A 21,036-nucleotide genomic window follows, 5' to 3' on the forward strand; every position below is an offset into this window, starting at 1 on the left:
ACACAGCTGTCCCGGTGGGCTACAAAGATGTCCTTCATAGTCACTGTCCTCTTTGATGACTCAGCTGTGACCTAAGTTCTCTCTGTAATGGAATAATTTGTATACTTCTTTGTCTTCTCCCTTCAATCTTGGAACTCTTCAAGGAAAGAGACTTCACTGATTTCTTGTATCCCCAGGATACCCTGCTGGATACTTTATGCATAGTAGGAACCTGGATAAGCTATTGAATGAGTGAACAAAGAAACATCAGTCAGTCACACCAACCAGGATAGCTAACTTAAAACAAAAAGACTTTAGGGAGAACTGGGGCTTTTATTGGCTAAAACCCTCATCAGGATCTTTCTATTTATACTCCACTTTGTATTTGTTATTCGTTCTGTAATTACACTACTCATTGTTGTGTTTAAGAAATGGCTCTGATTATATATTCTTTTTCTAGTCTGTCAAGATCACACCGAAAGATAAGCCCTTAAAAATACCAATTCCTTTATCACCTGTGTGCCATCTAAAAACACTCCATTTGTTTAGTGATATTCTGCTGGTATAATTCTATAATTATCCTCATCAGAGAAGGACAAGCTGTACTCTTCCACCCACTGATATTTCCTGAGCAGTCACCAGGTTAATAATGTCTACTCAAACAAATATTCATTAAGCTCACGTTATAAAGCCGGCTCAGCAAGGCCACCTGGAGGTCACAGAAAAATCTGTCCTGTGATACCTGGCCTCAGTTTGCTCTCAGCTAGTTGAGGGGTGAGCGAACAATGAAGTGTGAGCAGACATTTTGCTGGCACACCCTGGGTGAGCCAAGGGACCATTATGATTGATTGGTTGGTTAGTTTTTAATTTCTATGGAATGCTCCCATTCTTGTTGGCTGGGTGTCCGTTTTTGGTTCTTTTTTTTTTTCGGAGCTGGGGACCGAACCCAGTGGGTGTCCGTTTTTATTATCTGAGCATCCAAGCTGATTGTTCAGTCTTCTATCTTGATTGTCCAAATATTAATGCTAAGCCACAATGAGATTTAAATAATGTCAAATTGCTGCAAATGTTAAGTAAAGTCAGATACTATTGCAAGAACTGACGAATGAAACTACTATATCTGTTTGCCTAATTAGTTCTGTAACAAAGCCAGTGTAGAGGGGATGGATGGATATCATGCATCCCTCAGTGCTGGGCTAGTGGTCATAACTGAGAGATGCTTGCTATGGAAGGGGCCCCTAGAATATTGGCAAGGGCCAAGGCTAATGACCAGCTAAAGGCAAAACTTTTCTTGGTGGCTAATGGCAGAGCCTTAGTCACCTACAACAGAGAAATCATCCAAGTTGCAACAATCTAGAATCTAGCTCTCAGAAAGGGGAGGTATGGCTTATCATGCCGAAAGCATGGGGCTCAGCTCTCTACTTCAAGAGAGATTTGAAGAAATCCATTCTAATTCCTATTAGGCTATTTCTCTCTCTCTCTCTCTCTCTCTCTCTCTCTCTCTCTCTCTCTCTCTCAACAAGGTTTCTAACAATAAAATGAATAAAATGTTAGGAAGTTTCCTTTCTTTTTTTATTATAATTTATTTTATTTAACAATCTAGGAAGTTCGCGGCCATCAGCAGTTCCAGTGCAATTTCAGGTGCAATTGGGAATTCAGGAATTTCAGTGGAGCTGTTAGTATAGCGGACCTTGTAGGTAAAATACATGCACACTTTCGATAGCACATGTGAAGGGATCTCTCTAAAGTTGACCTCATTGGTTTCATTCTCCGCAAACTGACCCATTATGTTCTTATAAAATTCTATTTGATCCCAGAGGAAGTTACTAGTTTCCCCCGTGGGTTCCGGGGCACAGGAAGGAATTACTTCCGTCGCGTCACAGCCGCTTTCTGCAACGCGCGGGAGATTGGTACCTGGCGAGGCCGAGAAGCAGTAAGCTAGTAACTTGCGTCCGAAGGAAGTACGGAAGTTTCCTTTCTTAACTAAGTATTGCTACATTGTAGAATTTTGTGTCAAAGAAGCAGGAGTCTGCTCTCCACTTCCACTACACGACGCAGGGATGGAGGAACTCGGGCTGTCATGCTTCCATGACAGGCACTTTTACCTGCTGAGCCATCCTGCTGGCCCCTTGTTAAAAAAAAAAAAAAAAAAAAAAAAAAGATTTCAAGTGTTCGACCACTGAGCCTGTTCTACCCCATCCTGAGGTCATTCGAGCCAACTTTAAATGGACTTTAATCTAATAGCAAAGCAGAGCTGTGCACGCTAACAAGTATTGAGATTCTACAGTAGTGAATAAGGGAACATTTTAGGCCTTGAGTCAGATACAGATCTAGGGACAGGAGATGCTTAATCCAGCAGTTCGGATGGCATGCCTGGGCCCCGGCCCCTCCCTCTCGGTTTCATAATGCTTCTTCAAAGTAGTGCTTACTTCCAACAGGCCAGCCACATATCATATGGTTACAACATGTCTGCCTGAAACTTCTGGTCTCCCAGCTTCCATATTGAAACAGATAAGAAAATAAACAACCCTCTTCCCCCAAGAGTTCTGAAATTGATTTCAGGCATTGATTGCCCTTCTCCAAAACAATCAAGGGCCCAAGAGAAGAGCCTAAGTTGACTGGCTGAAGCTACAAGAACTGAGAGTAGGGTCAATCTTAACCCTACACACACAATTCTGTGAGACAGAAAGAAGGCCAGAGAGGGCTCAAGCGAACATTGGCATGTGTATTTAAGTTAGATATGCTGAGACATTTATGTCTAGTTCTGCCAAGCAGAGGGAGGGCAAGGCTGAACTCAGGAACATTCCTACTTGTCATTCTCTTAAGCAGAAGGACTGATGTTTAAACTGTGAAGAAAACAAACAAACAAACAAACAAAACATGGCTTCTGAGGAGAGGGTGGATGACACAAAGTCAGGATAAACCAAACCATTGAATGGCCAAGCCCTATTGTACTCTGCTTCAGCAGGCAACTAAGGTTAAGATCAGGTTAAATACTGCCAGGCTCCGACATGCCTTCCCTGAGACTTTGTCATTGGGTGGCCTGGTTTCTGTCTACGACAAGCACAACAGTCAGCCTTTATACGTCCGTGGCCTCATCTGTGAGAGGACATAGAGGGGAGGTGCATTATCCCTTTCCATCTGCTCAATGTTTTCCGATCTGAAACTAAGGTTCTTATAACAGGTAACCTGAGGGATGATGGACTGGTCCTCCAGACACTGATCTCCTAGGCCATTCAAACACCCCGATTGAATCAAGTCACCTCAGAGGTCTTCTGGGTCCACAGCAGGCCATAGCGCCAGGAAAGTGTTGGATCATTCCTAGTCCCTGCTTGTAAGTAATGTTGTTTACTCTGTGACTCGGTTATCAGAACACTTCTCTCTTCACAGAGTGTAGAGTTCCAGTGCTTTCTAAGAAGGCAATGGCCTATTAGCTTATTAAAGATCTACTGGACTGCTAAACAGGTAACTTTAGGGATGAAGACCTAGTCCTACAAACACCTGGTCTTGGGCCACTCAAACACCCTGACTGGGGTTAAAGAGAACTACTAAATCCTGGTGCTGGAGAGATGGCTCAGCCATTAAGAGCACTTGCTGCTCTTCCAGGGGACCCAGGTTCAGTTTTCAACCCAGTGCTGCGTGTCTCACAGCTGCCTAAAACTTCAGCTCCAAGGGGTCCTTCTCATCTGGCTATTGTGGGTAAATGATACACATGAGGCAGACACGAAGATATGGTCTGTCTGTCTGTCTCTCGCTTAAATTTTGCTTTGTATTTTGAGTCAAATTTAATCAAATTTCTGCCTCCAGTTTGACTCAGTATGGATTATGGTCTCCTGAAAAGAAAAAAAGAAAAAGAAGGCTTTTCTCCCACTAATTAAATGACAGCAAGGACTTGTAATAAGAGAACATATTGGATTATTCCAGAATCTATGATAAAAGTCCTCTCTTCTTCTGAAATTCCTTGCCCTCCCTGTCTGGAGAGAGCTGAAAAGTTAATGTAGAAAATCAAGCCAAGTTCTTTTACAATTAGAAAAATGGCACAACTGAATAGACTGTAAAAGAAATAAAGGGGAATAGGTAATTCTCTGGCGCCATCAGGAACACTCAGAAGTAAAAACACTGCTAATGAAATCCCAATCACATCGTGATTTCCACCTATTATGTTCTGTAAGCCAAGTAGCTGTATGACCTAATTAGGCCTGTTTAGGGGATTATCACGTCTTATTCCACAGCGACTAGCTTAATATTCACTGAGGCTTTTATGAAACAGAGAGGTTTCCATATGTCTCCAGAGCAAAACATTTGTGTGTGCCATCTGCTACTCAAGAGCGGTTTTGGAGAAAAAGCATGCAAATTGCCTGGTTCTTTAATTACTTTGGGGGTAGGCTACACTATAGCTGTGAGTGCAGAGAGATCGCTGTTATTTCTTTAGTTGACAACCCCAAGAATTTTTGAAAACAACATGAGAAGTAAAAGAAGCCTAAAATTATGTCGTGTGTGTGTGGGTGTGTGTGTTCATGTATGGACCGTGTTTAATATGTGTATATGCATATTCATGTATGGGCTGTGTGTGTGTGTGCGAGTGCACACACGTGTATGAATGTGGAAACCAGAGGTAGATGTCAGGTGTTTCCCTCAGTTACCTTCCAGCTTATTTTTTTGAGACAGGGTCTCTCACATGGCTTAGAACAGGCAGTAAGTCCCAAGGATCTGATTTCTATTGTGCCTGGTGGTTTGCATGGGTCCTAGGCATCGAACTCTTATCCTCGTATTTGAGCAGCAAGCACTTCATCGACTGAGCCCCAGGTCCTGTGTCCTTTTAACTTTTTGAGGCAAAGATCACATGAGATGATGTGCAAGGCTTTTTCAAGCTGGAGTAAAGAAGATGCTCTCTGAGGCTTGGAGAGATAGATGCCTCAGAGGCTGAGGTGCCCGCCCTACAAGCATGAAGAAATGGATCTGAGTTTAGAACCCCAACACTCATGTCAAAGCTAGGCATAAAATCCAGGTGCGGGCAGCATGTGTTTATGATGTAGCATCGGGGACGAGGGCCTACTTGGGGTAGAGGCCTGGAGAACACTCTGGAGCTCACTGACCAGTCTGTTTAGACCAATCGGAGATTCCCGGTTCACTGAGAGGCCCTGGCTAAATAAATAAATAAATAAATAAATAAATAAATAAATAAATAACAGTGGATAGCAATAGAGGAGGACATCCAATATCAACCTGGGGCTTCCACACACATGGATGACGAGCAAAATCCAAACACACACACACATACACACACATACACACACACACACACACACACACCTACACACATACTATCTGAGATACTGTCCTAGTTGGATTTCTATTGTTGTAGGAAAACACTAACTAAAAGCAGCTTGGGGAAGAAAGGGTTTATTTGGCTTACACTTCCACATCATGATCCATCATCAGAAGCCCAGGCAATAACTCAAGGAAGAAGCCTGGAGGCAGGACCGGAAGCAGAGACCCTGAAGGAACCTGCTTCCTGGCTTAATCAGCCTGCTTTCTTATACCACCCTGGACCACCTGTCCTCCCACAGCAATCATTAAGCAAGAGAATGCCCCACAGGCATCCCATAGGCAGTTGGGACATCATTCTTTCCTCCCATTCACTTCTTGGATTGTGGATAGCTGTTCAGTAATACTACTATTAGTTAGAAACTAGATACCATTAGAAAATGGATTTCTAGGACTAGGAATGTAGCTTACTGGTAGAGTACTTGCCTAACACATGTGAAGTCCTGGGTTCGATTCCTCATACTAAGAAAAGTTATATATTTACCTTCCATTTTTCTATCCCTTATTCTCTTCAGAGTGCTTAGGTGATGATTACTATGATAGTCAACAGGGTCTAGAATCACCTAGGGAATCAAACCTCTGAGCATGTCTGTACGGGAGTTATTAGACTGGATAAATTGTGGTGGGAGGATACATCCTTACTGTGGGTAACACTGGTTCATGAATTTGAGGGGGAAAGGGAAGAGGGAGTGAATAGCCCACTCATCTCTCTCTGCTTCCTCACTATAGATACAATGTGACCAGCTGCTCCCTGCTCCTGCTACCGCCTTCCTAAAGAGACAGACTGTCCCCTCAGTATGGGAACCAAAGCAAACCCTGCTTCAGGTTGCAATTGCCATGCATTTTGTCACTGCTACGTGAAAAACAATGAACCGTTAGACAAACTCTGAAACCCCAGTTCCTGAGCCCGCCTTCGGGTCTCAGTTCCTGCTGCCTTTGCTGTTTCCTGATGAGCATTTTCCCTAGTTGCAGTCGTCATGATACAGGAGGTGAGAAGTCAACAAGTAGAAGTGGCCAGGTGTGGTTGTTGACTGAGACTCCTGGGGGCCACCTGTCCTCAGGGGACCACTCATCTCTCAGCAGGTCTTCTGCTTCCGATATAATCACACCAGTTTATTGCAGTGTTTCTCAAAGTATGTTCCTAAGTGACTGAATGAATCAGCAGATGTTAGGCTGTGATAAGAGAAAGGGTTTCGTGATCAGAGCCTTTTGAGAAATGGTGCTGTAGATGATACTGTTCTGTCAGACCAGACTCTCAGAGCCTTTATTTACTACACTGAGGTTCCTGGAGACTGTCCACAGCAGGGCGTGGCACACTGCATCTTTTAGCTCACTTGGGGTCTGTGTTCTACAGAATATAGGTTGGGAAACTGGTTTCATCTAAACCCTTCATTTGAGATACCAAGATACCAGACTGGAAAGTCCTAATGTTAAAGATAAAAATCACGATATTTACAGGAAACTATTCAGAAGGTGGGCAGGCCAGACTGAAGACTCAAAACAACGCCCCCCCCCAACTCCTGGGTTCTGCTCAGTCCCAGGGTGGCACCATCTGCTGTCATCTCTACCTCGAGCACATCCACAGAGAGGTCAGCTGAGAGCCTGAGGTCCCCAGCTACTAAACTAATGAAAATCAACATGTAAGGAAGCATGTTTGGTAGTTCCAAGATGGCGTCGGAGATGTTGTATGCTTGTGTGCTTCTTGAGTCACTCCCCTGCTGGGTCAGGCCCTCCCACGGGTGGGGCAGCCCATGTCCAATGGTGCCCACGGTGAGGAGGGTTCAGCTTGTATGTGGAAGGCCCTCATTTACTTCGTGGTGCTGCCCGGGGTGGGAGCGAACATGCTCAAAGTTTTCCTGAAGTCGTGACACGAAGATTTAAACGAGAGATTCGCGTTCGTCGCCTACCCCCATCTCCGCATCAGGACCAAGCCCTTCCCCTGGGGAGATGGTAACCATTACCCTCTTCCACAGCCCTCATGTGAACCCACCTCCGACCCGCTATAAAGATGAGTAAAGAAAACCTGGACCTTCCCCCAGGCAACAAGGGACCACAGCACTAGTTTGGATCCTTACTCTTGTGTGTGGACCACGAAAGCCCATCGGATGCTAAGCTCATCTTTCCTTTCATCAGCTGGTGACCACTACTCTGCTCTTCCATCCCTTTGCTTGTAAGAAGAGATGGCTTATATAAATAACTTAAACTTAGATTGTCCATGAAAATAAAAAGCATGTTTACCCAAAATTAAAAAAAAAAAACAAAAACAAACAAAAAAAAAAAAAACCCAACTCACCTCTCTTTTAGAGGCTGACATTCTCAATCTCCCTGAATCCTCCTCCACCTTACATAACGGAGCAGCGTCTCCCACTTGACCACAGCGCTCATCTACGGGCTTGACTAGCCATCTGCTCTCCCTGAAGGTGGAGTTTCCACTTTCTGATCATGGTGTTCTAGGCAAGCCACCGCACCCACTTGACATTTACATGGGTGTTGGGAAGCTAAGTTCCAGTCCTCAGGATTAGGGGAAGCCATCTCCAAGCACCTAACCGAGACTCTTCAGTGAGCATTTGTATGTGGTTTTGGAAACAAGACTAATATCATGTAATTAGGGTATGCCTACTCTTTCTCTCCCTTCCTGTTACTCTGTCTTTTGGTTGAGTTATAAGTTATGTCAGAAGGTCCCATCATTCCCAGGCCAATTTCCTATACTGCCGTTTAAAATGTTGTAAAATGATCTACCTGATGAGATATTATGAGAGATGAATTATTTAAATCTCTCAAGCAGGTGAATTAGATTCACATTGTGTCTTAAATGATTAGGATGGAGCCTAGGATATATTAGGCACACAAAGATAAAAATGTTAGTATTAATTAGAAATCATAATCTTATGATTGGGTTTTATTAGCAGATTTAAATTATGGTTCTAATACCCAGCAAATACTAATAGTATACTACTATATACTACCTTGGTGGAGAACCATGAATTCTAATTAATGCCTAAAAACCCACACATTTAAACATTTCATTTCAGACATTTGCCCTATAATGTAGACTTTCTATATATCCTGGTACATAGGTTCATTTCTATATTTGATATCGAAGTACACAGATTCACAAAAGTAGTCTGTAGATAGACCCTAACTTCCAGCCACTACTGTTGCATTCTTTATACTTTCTTTTCTGACATTTAAACATTATACTTTTCTGTCTGTTGTGTGTGTGTGTGCGCGCACCTGTGCATACCTGCTGTGCATGTGGAGCTCAGAGGATAAGCCCCAGGGTCGTTCCACAGGTGCTCTCCACATTCTGCTTGAGACAGGGTTTCTCATTGGCCTAGAACTTTGCCAAGTAAGTTAGGACAGTGAGAATCTGCTTGCCTCTGCCTTCCACCATTTCATCTCTAGAATCGTAAGTGTGCACCACGGTACCCAGCCTCCTACGAGGGTTCTACAGATCAAATTTGGCCCTCACACCTGCAAGGCAAGTGCTTTGCCCACTGAGCCACGCCCTCAGCCTGTAGTTCTCTGTGTTCGCCCATTTATTAACACTCATCTTAAAAGTATTGGTTATGAGAACTTAGTCCTTCGCTCTTGTTTATTTATTTATTTATTCATTCATTTATGAGATAGGGCCTCACTTAGTCCAGGCTGACCTCAAACTTCCTATGTAGCTGAGGATAGCCTTGAGCTCCCGACTGCCCTGTCTCTACCTCCCAAGTGCTAGGATTACAGACAGTCCCAAGTCATGTGGTGCTGGGGATTGAAGGAGCTCATGGTTTTGTGCACATCAGCCAAGCGCCCATCAACTGAGCTGTGTTCTCAGCAGAGTCTGAGTTTTAGTGTAGAGCCATCTCTCGGGATCTGTGGGGAAATCGGTTCCTGGAACCCTTTTAGATTCCAAAAACTATAGATGCTCAAGTCTCTCATATAAAATGGCACAGGATTTTCATATCACTGTCTCTTGTATACATTCAGCCCTCTCTAGATTACTTATAAGTGTCCCTATAGTCTATTGTTCAGGAACAGCAGCAAGAAGGCAGTCTGTGCATGTTCAGTACGGGCACCACTTTGCCCCAAGTGTCTTTAAATGTGGCAGTTGGAGCTGCAGATGTGAAACCCACAGGCACAGCGAGACAACAAAGGGATCTAGTAATGACATTAAAGTGTGGGTAGGTGGCAGATTTATCACTTTATCACCGGGTCCTAACACCCTGCTTCTGTTCCAGCAGGAGAAACTCAGAGGATTATGTATTTCTAACTCACTGAGAACCACAGAAATATGTCATGGCTGTTTTCAGACAGCTCCAGGTCCACACTGATGCCCTGGGCTGCCCAAGCTCCTCTTCCCAGCTGAGTTCCTTAAGCCGCTTGGAGTTAAGCATCGAGCACTTCTGAAGAAGGCCTCTTCCAGGCAAATAAAGATGAAGGAGAGGAGGAATGGGGCCAGGTTTCCTGGACTGAACCCCACTTCACTTCAGCAAATCCCTAAGCCTTTCTGTGTGCTTTGTCAGCTGTGAAATGAGCAGACTAATTCAGCCCTGCTTCAGAGGGCGACGAGTGGCGGGTTTAATTAATGATGATTGGGATGGGCTTTGTAATGTAAAGTTGTTCATAAATGAAAAGGAGCATTAGTGTTATTTCACTCTGAGTCGGCTACATTTGGAGTGCATCCTGCTTAGGGCTGCCACAACTAAGCCCTCAAATCCTGCTCATACGGGTGCGTTTTCCAGATAGAAAGCAGGCTTGGTAATGGAGAGGCACAAGTATGAAACCAGTGCACGTCTCACATGTCTGGTTGGCAGGCAGCGCCAAGATCCACTGGGTCCAGCTAGTGGCAGGTGATAGCTGTTTTTCACAACCCAAAAGAACACTGTGCATCCATTTAGACTCCAGGCTACTCTGGAAAGCTCCCGGAAGTCTAAAGCATCAAACTGGTAGACAAAGTTATCTCCAGAGATCTCCTGGCAGCAGTCTTCTGGCTTATTGTTCCAGCTGACAGCTCATGTTGATAGTATTTTTGTCAGGGTCAATTGTGTACTGGACACATGCAACAAGGATCAGGGCCCTCTGGGATCTACTCCTGTGTCTTATGGGGATCTCCTTCAGTGGAACCCATAAGCACAGAGCTATCTGGTTTACCAGAAGTCATACTGGTCCATTTGAATGTGTTGGGAGCTGCTCATTCCTTTGAACATAATGGGAATGTTACCTCTTACACACAATTCACCTAACAATATGCATATTGTGATGGTTTGTATATGCTGGGCTCAGGGAGTGGCACTATTAGGAGGTGTGACCTTGTTGGAGTAGGTGTGTCACTGTGGGCGTTGGCTTAAGACCCTCACCCTAGCTGCCTGGAAGTCAGTCCTCCACTACAGCTTTCGGATGAAGACGTAGAACTCTCAGCTCTGCCTGCACCATGCCTGCCTAGATGCTGCCACGCTCCCACCTTGATGATAATGGACTGAAACTGTGAACCAGTAAGCCAGCCCCAACTAAATGCTGTCCTTATAAGACTTGCTTTGGTCTTGATGTCTGTTCACAGTGGTAAAACCCTAAGACAAGTACATTGCAACTTCTACACATTTTTTGGATTTTGTGGTTAGGATATTAAATATTCACAGAGACTCATGTGCTGCGTGTCAGGCCCCAGTTGGAGATGCAACTGGAATAGGAGAACACACACTTCCCAACGGAACCATCCATTGATGAGTTCGTAGCTGAATAGACTGATATCTGGTGGGGCCGTGCTGGAGTAAGGAGGCCATTGAGTAGGGCGGTTTAAATGAGACATGTCCCACACAGGTTTCAGCACTTGAGCATTTGGTCCCTAGTTGATGGCAAGGCTGGAGGAGGGACATCACTGGAGGGGAGCTTTGCTTTGTATCTGTATGAAGATGTGAGCACCCAGCTTCCAGGTCCCACTGCCATGCCTGACGGCCATGATGGACTTGTATTCCTCTGGAACCATAAACAGAAGAAAACTCTCTCTTCCGTAAGTTTGATTTGGGGTCATGGTGTTTTATCACACAAGAGAAAAGCAGATGATGCACTGTGCACGCCCTCAACAGTTGTTTCTGCTCCTAACCCCCTCTGACCTTCTCTGCTTCTTGACTGCCATGAGGGGAGCAGCAGCCTCCTCTGCCATATTCTGGTACTCTGCTAGCACCACGGTGTTCTATCTCAACACCAGCATAAAAATGATGGAGCCGACTGGCCATGGACTGATACCTCTGAAGTCGGGAGCTGAAATAAGCATTTTCTCCTCCAAGGACATTTCTCACAGGTATTTTGCCAGTGGTAAAAATCTGCAATGGGAGGAGAAGCCCTTGGTCCAGCCAAGGCTGGACCCCCCAGTGTAGGGGAATGTCAGGGCGGGGAGGTAGGAAGGGGTGGGTGGTTGGGGAGGACACCCTCATAGAAGAAGGGGAGGGGGAGGGAATAGGGGGTTTATGGACAGGAAACCGGGAAAGGGAATAACATTTGAAATGTAAATTTTAAAAAATCCAATAAAGAAAGAGATACGAAAAAATCTGCCTTGGGTTTCATAAGACCTTGTCTCAAAAGATAATGTATAATGAGACAGTGCATGTGAGGTACTTAGCATAGTACCTAACACAACACAATTGCATAGGAAATACTTCTTTGTTTCTCTCCCTTTGCCTCTTCTTCCTCCTTAACCCTCCTCCTCATCCTCATTAATTACAGATTATAGGGAAAGGAGTCTTCGTTGCTTTTTGAGCTAAGAAACAGATTTAAAAACCTGGCCCACAGCTCCTCCAATGATGTCTTATAAACCTGGGGCAGGAATCCATTTGGATCAGGACCTCCAGGTTTTCTGCTTCTCACCCCTAATTTCAGATTTTATCATTGGATTCCTCGAAGTATGGTTGAACCAATTCTCACTTACACATAATAGCCCTGTGTTAAAAGGCTCTTTGCAAATGAATTACTTGTGTATAGTGCCTATTCCTTTCGTTGGTTGTAAAACATGCAGCTGGGCACATGTAGATCTTGTCAACTGAGTTCTTAGTATTCCTCTCATTCGAACATTCACTTCCTTCCACGATTCCTCTCCAGATTTGATTATTCCACAGGAATACAACCTTTTGTAGACATTTTAAGACATAACATTTGTATTGATTATTTGGGGGTTTCACCTAGTGCTCCCTGATCACCCGTGCTTCCCAATTTTCCAGGTCTTCTCTCTACCCCTTGTGGCCTTTTGTCCACCCCCAAAACCCAAGATTAAAAAAAAAAGCCCAACTTGTGTTGTCCATATAGTCACATGGTCACACTCCCTGTGGCCAGCCCATTAAAGAAAAATGGGTTTCCCCCACTGAACCCCCACCAGTAGTCATCAAATTTTTGAGTTCTCTTGGCTTCCTGTGTAAGTTGTTACTTTTTTTAAAGGGTAGGGGTTGTCCCAGAAGCCTGTGTGTCTCCCTTTCTCAACTGTGAGCCTGTAGTCATCAATACCACTTCAGAAGAAGCTTCCTTGTCCTTTACAGTCAGCAGGAGCACAGATCATGGACTTCCACATCTGGCGACACCATGAACCAGAAACATACACCTGGCCTCCGGTGTCAGCTCATGCCACAGACCTCAGCATGGTCTCTGGTGGCAGTATATGCCTCAGACACCAACACAATTCTCAGGAGCATCCCAGTCCATGGACATCTGCATGGCTTTTGGTGGTAACACAGGCCACAGAGATCAACAGAGGCTGCAGCTGCAGCAGGACCATGGCCCCCTGGCAGCAGCACAGACCACAGACATCAACATGACCTCCAGCAATCAGCATATTTCATGGACCTCAGCATGGTCTCTGATAGCAGTATAGACCATGAACATCAACAAGGCCCTCTGCCACAACATAGGCCAAGATACTATCATAGTCCTCGGTGGCAGCACAGTCTACCACTATCAACATTGCCTCTGGGGCAACTCTGGACCATGGACACCATAGTTCAGGTGGCAGCACAGACCATGAACATCTGTAAGACATTCAGTGATAACATGGGCCACAGATATCAACATCCTACCCCCAATCCCCGCTGTAGCAGAACTACAGACCCAGACATGGTTCCCAGTGGCAGCATGGACCACAGGCATCAATACGGCCTCAAGTTGTAGACATTTTTTCCCTGAGATTATGGAGAAAATGAAGAAACTATAACCAATGGGCATGGTGGCACAGGCCTTTAACCCCAGCACTTAGGGACAGAGTTGGTGGATCTCTATGAGTATGAGGCTAGCCTTGTTGTCTACATAGCAAATTTCAAGCCAGACTAAGCTTCACAGAGAGACAATGTCTTTAATTAATTAATTAATTAATTAAAAATACACTATATTCCATTAACATCCCATGTTTCATGGAGAAGACAGAGCAGCCTTAGACAGCCTAGAGAAGACTTCTATGCCACAGGAAGCAGTGACAATGCTTAAGAAGGAGTAGTACCTTGTGGGGTTCCATTTGGCCTATGACTCCTTTCCCCAGGCCCCTCTACTGGGGCTACTATCACCTCAAATATCCCTGCCGCCCTGGCCACAGATGGTTGGGGCAGATACTCTAGAGCCGCACTGAGACAATGATTCTCTCTCTACCACATTTGGAATTGGGACAGAGAACTCTGGTCAGTCACCGTTGGCCTCAGAAGTAGGACAGCATATAAAAGGGAGGTGAGGCCTTATTCAGCATGTACACAGGGAAGCGAGGGCAAGTGGGCTATGGAAAGAAGAGACCAAAGAGGTATCAGGGAGAGGAGATGAGAAACTAGGTTGCCCTGAGAGGAAAAGGAGGCAGCCAGAGGATAGCTCCATTCCCAGTGGCCTTTCTGGATTTTGTTCCTCCTCCCATGGGGCTCGGCCCTGGCACATGACCAGTGCTCAGCTTGGTTTCGGCTGAGGCAAGCGTGAGAGGTCTTTTTACTTGAAACTCAATGAGCCAAAGCTAAACCCATAGAGGGACAAGGAGAGGGGCCACACCCACACCAGGGATCTGCTGCTTGATGCCTACCTGGTGTTTTCATCATGGTGGCCTGTTAGTGACAGGCACGCAGGCCATCTCTGCCGGTAAGTTTAGAGGTGAAAAACTTATGTTCATCCTGGAACGATGCTCTCTCCATCTAGCCATTTCCTGGTACATTCTCTTGTGAAGTGGGGAAGTGGATGGGCTTATGATGCTACACTCAAGGTTTTGTCTAGCCTGGAATTTTTCTATAGGGTGATCTATACCTCCAGCTGACATCAATCATGTATGTTTCAGAAACAAACAAACAACAGCAGCTGACAGGATCATCCAAGTCCTATCCAACTTCTCCAACAATTGATCAGGCCCAAGTTCAGGGACTTACTCTAACATAGGTGTGGCCCTGCCCCAGATTCAAAGGTAAGTGCTGGGTCTAGCTAAAGGCTCTGGGGAACCATATTACAGTAGTTCAGGGGGCACAGGCTATCCTGTGAATTTACCTGCTCTAAAAAACATGTGGGTTTTGACTTCTTGGCTTCTGCTTTCATGACAAGAGTCCCAGTTCCCTGTCATAGAGCCTGATTGTTAAAAGTTAGGCCTTCATCCCCTGCCTGTGCAACCCAACCAGGCTCCTGCACCCTTTGAAACCAGTGCTGTAGGGCTGGAGGGATGGTCTTATCAGCTAAGGAGCACTTGCTGCTCTTGCAAAGAACCACAGTTTGGTTTCCAGCACCCATGTCAGGTGGCTCACAACTATCTGTAATTCCTGCTTCAGGAGATCTGGTGCCCTCTTCTGGCCTTCATAGCTCAATATCAGCATGATGGAATTATTTACACAACAGAAATGAGCAAAACTACGGACCAGCACAAACTCACTTACCAAATGTCGTCACTTGAGATTATACATTATACACAGCCTGCTCAGCTGGCCTCGTCCATAACAACAGGCCTCTATTGGATGCTTGAACAAGACATTGTCATAATTCGACATGTTTAGACCCCATGCTTCATGTAGAGACATTTTTGTCTAAGAGGAATTTGGAATTTAAGTAGTTTTAATGCAGTTAACTAGCTTCCGATGAATGCAATATTTAGGAAAAAATATTGAGGGTAAACTAAACTTATGATCAATTGTCTAATACACTGGATACTTTCTTTAGGAAAACCAATGGTGCCCATTGACTGTGTCTGAAGGAAACTGTTTACATAGCTACATGTGGAGTCATTATCACAAACCAGACAGACCTGGGAGGGCTCCTCAAACAAAGATGACCTACCTTTCCTGGCCAGCACAGGTAGGACAAGTAGCTCCTTGCGCCACCTACTGGAACTTGAAAGAACAGTCTCTTTTCTTTTGGTGAAATGTAGTGGACTCCACTGCATTCTTTGTCCATATGAAAAATATTCACAACATCACTTAAGGTGGAGCTAATGTGAAGACATTGGATTTTAAAGTACTTATGAGACATTTCACCAACAGGATAAGATGTAGAGGCCTTAAGCCACTTCTTCCTTCGTTGGTACTGGGATTGAGCTCTGCTTCATACACACTAGACAAGCACTGTGCCACAAGGTATAAACCCAGTCCTGGAAAAGAACGGACATTTAGTTATGAGACTGGGTCTCTGATCACCCAGACTGGCCTTGAATTCACCCTGTATCCCATGCAACCTTGAACTTACAATTTTTATGCCCTAGTCTCCCCAGCAGCTGAGAGTAAGGGCCTGGGCCACCAGAGGCCCAGCTCAAACTGATATCTTAATTTTAAATGTACTGTTATTTGTTATTATTGTGTGTATTTCAGTATTTGTGTATGTGTGAGCACACTCACAACAGTATCCACGTGGAGGCCAGAGGACAACTTTGTGGAGTTGTTCCTCTCCGTCTACCTTCCAGGCAATAGACCCAGGGTGCCAGGTTTCCACCACAAGAGCTCTTACCATCTAAGCCATCTTACTAGTTCCACCTAGTTTTTTCAACTGTTGACAAACATTTGTGGTGGTAGCACATGCCTTTAATCCTAGCACTCAGAAGGCAGAAGCAAATGGAACTCTGTGGGTTCCAGGCCAGGCTGGTCTACTCAGTGAGAGTTTTAGGACTGCCAGGGCTATGTAGAGACTCTGTCTCAAAAAGAAAAACAAAAAAAGTTGACAAGCACAAAGAACTGTAGTTAGCATTTGTTAAGCACTGTTTCATTTGATGAAACACTTTATGAGATTATTTTCATTTTAGGGGACTGAGGTAAAAGTGGGTAAAATTCATATCACTTAAGCATGAGGACCTGAGATCCCTAGCACCCACATAAAGAACGAGGCATGGTATGTAGGCTTATAACGCCAGAACTGGGGAGACAGGAGGATCCCCAGGGCTCAATAGCTAGACAGCCCAACTGACATAGTAAAAAGACACTGTCTCAACAAACTAGATGGACAGCTCCTGAGGAACTTAGACAGTTTGACCTCTGACTTGTACACACATGCACATGTATGTGCATATACATTGTACAAACATGCACACATATGTGTGCACCCACACATATATGCATACCTGTACACACACACACATACACACACACACACACACACACACACACACACACACACACTTCATTTTATAGTCAAGAAAACAGCTTCAGAGTTAAGTAGCTTTCAGTAAAGTCACCATGCTCCCAGGAGAGAGGTTTACATTGTCTGCCCTCTGTATGTTACAGACATTCCATTAACAGTGGAGTTTCTTTTTGCTGTAAATAATGAAAGCGCCATTCATTCCACTTAACACTTTGAGCCCTTTAACTACAGCCTTTTGATCAGCTCTTGCTAAGGAAAAACCAGAGAGAATTCCATCTATTTTGCTTATGCACACTTCCCAAGAGAAGAAGTCACATTTTTTGCAATGTCATTAACCCCCAAATGAGTAAAGATTATTCTCCCGATTCTAGAAGTGAATTAACTGAAGACTACCCAGAATTCAGAGGGAGGAATAATAAATGGCATCCATCAGGAAAGATCCAGAGATTTGAAACCAGAAGGATTCCAGTTGAATCACAGCTTGTCCACAGAGAGCAATCATCAAGTTGGCTGCGTTGAGCGGCAGGCTTAAACAGCTCATTGCTAGCTTCTGAGGAGAGAAAGAACAAACCCTGACCTTTGAGTGGCATGTGGAATTTTAAGAGAGAGAATACAGACAAAGCAGCATGGGACCTCGTTGGTTATTAAGAAGTGATTAATGTAGGCAATAAAAGTCTATAAAAGGGAAAGGTTCTGTCCACATTCCTTTATGCCGACCTCAAAACATCTTTGCTACAGGCTGCAGGATCACCATAGGCTTTGAGAGAGTACCTCTGTACGGCTCAAAATAAGTAGCTCTGGGGTTGGGGATTTAGCTCAGTGGTAGAGCGCTTGCCTAGGAAGCGCAAGGCCCTGGGTTCGGTCCCCAGCTCCGAAAAAAAAGAAAAGAAAAAAAAAAAGAAAGTAGCTCTATGTCTTCCCTGGTGGCTTGGGCAGACAGCGAGAAGGTTTGCAGGCAGCAATGGCAGGGGAGATGAGGAGAAGGCCAGAGACCTGACCCTGGAAGACTGGCAGGCTAGATTCTGGGAGATCTCATCTGGCTACTAAAGTTAGATTTGTTTGTTTATTAAGACAGGGTCTCACTTTGTAATCCAGGCTGACCTGGAACGCTCTCAGTAATTCTGCCACTGGTTCCCAAATGCTGGAATTACAGCCCTGCCCATCACATCTGGCTGGATTTATTTATATATAACATTTTTAAAATGAAGCACTAGGCTTCTGGCTATTATAAATAAGGCTGCTATGAACATAGTGGAGCATGTGTCCTTGTTATAGGTTGGAGCATCTTTTGGTTCTGTGGAGGCTTGATGCAGCATAGGGGAATGCTAGGGTGGTGAAGGGGGAGTGGGTAGGGGAACTCCCTCATAGAGGGAAGGGGATGAGTTAGGGGGTTTTCAGAGGGGAAACTGGGAAGGGGGTATTTGAAATACAAATAAAGGAGTTGGGGATTTAGCTCAGTGGTAGAGCGCTTGCCTAGCAAGCGCAAGGCCCTGGGTTCAGTCCTCAGCTCTGAAAAAAAAAAGAAAAAAAAAAAGAAGAAAAAAAAGAAGTGCAAATAAAATATCCAATTATATATAATTGTTATATATATAATTGATACAGTCTCTCTCTCTCTCCCTCCCTTCCTCCCTCCCTCTCCCCCCCCCCTGTGTGTGTGTGTGTGTGTGTGGACTTTGCTTATTGAAATCCTAAACTGTCCTGAAAACTCATAACAGTGGTTCTCAACCCTAGCTTTGCGTAGAAATCACCTGGAAAGGTGTTAGACAGTCACATGGGCCTCTCATTTAACTGTCCTGTGCTGCTGCTTTGATATTTCTTTTTTTTTTTTTTCTTTTTTTCGGAGCTGGGGACCGAACCCAGGGCCTTGCGCTTCCTAGGCAAGCGCTCTACCACTGAGCTAAATCCCCAACCCCTGCTTTGATATTTCTAACATTCATTTAATACCCAGTATCATACGGTAGAGGGGGGCAGGACTCTGTGGCATGAGAAGCAGAAGCCTCTTGCAGGGAAGATGGCTGCTTTCTTGCTCCAATCAAGAGAAATATTCTTGTCCCTGGAGTAGCAAGAATCTGACATTCCTACTGAAAAGGTAAAAAAGACTCTAGAAAGTGGCAGTGTGTGGCTGGCAGTGTAGCTCAGAGAACATGTACTCAGCATGTGCCCGTTAAGTCACACCCCCTGCACCATACATCAAACAAAGAACACAGTAAGTCTAGGTTAAGGCTTCTTATATGGGGAGATTCACACACACTACTGGGAAATGATGAAATTCAAATTCTGAAGATCTTGGAACTTGTCCTAGAGTCTCTATTTCTAAAAGGTTAGTAAGTGAGGTTAGTAAGGGTGCTGCTGGTCTGCAGAGTGGCAAAAGCCTGCATGGCTAAGCCCTAAGTCGTATAACATCCTCTTGTACGTTTCAAGCACAGAACAGGAAGAGTCTCAGGCCTGTCCAACTCTGGGGTTCCAGGCGCAGGGTTGACATTGTTAATTGACTGGATTAAGACAGGGCAAGGACTGAGGAAATGCACTGTGTGTGGGGGTGGGGATCCACTGGGGGACTGTCCACATAGGACTGCCATACGTGATATTGACTGGGTTGGGTTGCAGGCTCCACTGCTTAATTGCACCTTCCAGCAGGCTCCAGCCTGGATAAAAAGAGCATCGAGAGAGAGCAAGGCTGTGGCCTTAAAAGCCACTTTCCTTCTGAGTAAGCACGGCCATGCTGCCGTCAATGCTGACAGACTCGGACTCCTCAGCCTTTTAAGTTAGACTAAATACGTGGACTCTCTGGGGAACTTCCAGACTTTCAATTTCCAGATTGTGACTGTTAAGGCATCGAGCTTCCTGAATTGCTTCTGCTTCTCCAGCATGAAAACAGCCATTGCTGGACTACCCAGACATTCCCCACCCCCCTTTCTCTCTCCCCCTCCCTTACCCCACCCTTCATTTTCCTCCTCTTTCCTCTCCTTCCCTTCCCTCCTTTTCTCCTCCTCTTCTCCTTCTTCCCCCACCTCTCTCTCAGCTCTATCCTTTCAGAGAACCCTAATGTTTAAAAATAATTTTTTGAGGGGGTTTTTAAGTCAGGGTTTCTTTGTGTTGCTCTGGCTATCCTGGAACTTGCTCTGTAGACCAAGCTAGCCTCAAACTCAAGATCCACCTGCCTCTGCCTTCTGAATGCTGGGATTAAAGAAAGGGGCAACCATTGTTGAGATTCGGACCCGAGACAAACAACTGAGGTGTATATTTAACGTATCAAAATGGACCTGGCCTTCAGGTTCTCCCAACATACCCTGCCCTCTACCCTGGACTTTCCAGCCCAGGGCTGGGCTTCCCCTCCCTCAGAGGCTCTTCCCTATATCATCCATTTTGGTCTCTCCTTTCTCTTTTCTCTCCCTTCCTATGGCAACTTCCTGGCCTAATTGCTTGGGATCAGTGAGCTGCTTCCCAATAAATCTGCTTTTACATATTCTAATCTGTCTTGAATTGACTCATTTCACTGGTGGGGAAATAACTTATCAACCACCACCTGGCAGAGAACCCTAATTCTTTTTCTCACCTCACAAACTGAAATTAAAACTTCATTTACCATGTATGCCAACACTGCACACATGTTTATTAAAGTCAGAGGACAGCACGAGGGAGTCGGGTCTCTCAGTCCAACACATGAGTTCCCTGGATCAAACTCAGGTTACCAGCTTGGTGGCAAGCACCTTTACCCTCTGCGCCATCTCACACAGTTTAAATCCTGATGTAGCCGAAACCTTATCTATAAGAAGGTTCTTTGCATTCTGTTTAGTTGTGAAAAGTAGGATAGGTGAAGGAAACAATGAAAGTTAAAATCAGTTCCCAGGTCTTCCCTCAGCTATTATTTCTGTAATATTACCATAAATATAGTGGTTTCAAATAATACAAAGTACAGTGGTAAAGTTCTGTGTTTTGAAAGTTTGACCCAGATCTCAGCTACAACTGAGGAGTTTGGAGAGCAGTTTCTTTCTGGAGGTTCACTCCCTTGGTTTGCTGCATGGAATGGCCTCCCACATTCCTTGACTCACTGTCTCCTTCCTCCATCTTCACTGGCAATATCTGGTGTGGTGTTGGCACACACCCGCATCCCAGCATGCTGGAAGGCCAAGGCAATAGGATAAGGAGTTTGAGGCTATCTGGGGATATATAGCGAGACCGTATCTCCAA

The 21,036-nt window shown here is 44.9% G+C and overlaps 1 long non-coding RNA gene and 1 pseudogene across 1 annotated transcript; both read left to right on the top strand.

Annotated features, from left to right (window-relative positions):
- The first annotated feature begins 6,284 nt into the window (after positions 1-6,284).
- Cox6a1-ps1 (cytochrome c oxidase subunit 6A1, pseudogene 1) lies at positions 6,285-7,323 on the top strand (annotated as a pseudogene).
- A 3,330-nt stretch (positions 7,324-10,653) lies between these two features.
- LOC102554897 (uncharacterized) lies at positions 10,654-17,534 on the top strand. The gene is made up of 4 exons (XR_356421.4): positions 10,654-10,787; positions 14,576-14,698; positions 15,439-15,573; positions 17,217-17,534. It is a non-coding gene; the product is annotated as an uncharacterized LOC102554897 (long non-coding RNA).
- Positions 17,535-21,036: the final 3,502 nt, after the last annotated feature.

Source organism: Rattus norvegicus, chromosome 8, assembly GCF_036323735.1.
Source record: "Rattus norvegicus strain BN/NHsdMcwi chromosome 8, GRCr8, whole genome shotgun sequence".
In the NCBI taxonomy this organism is placed as follows: Eukaryota; Metazoa; Chordata; class Mammalia; order Rodentia; family Muridae; genus Rattus; species Rattus norvegicus.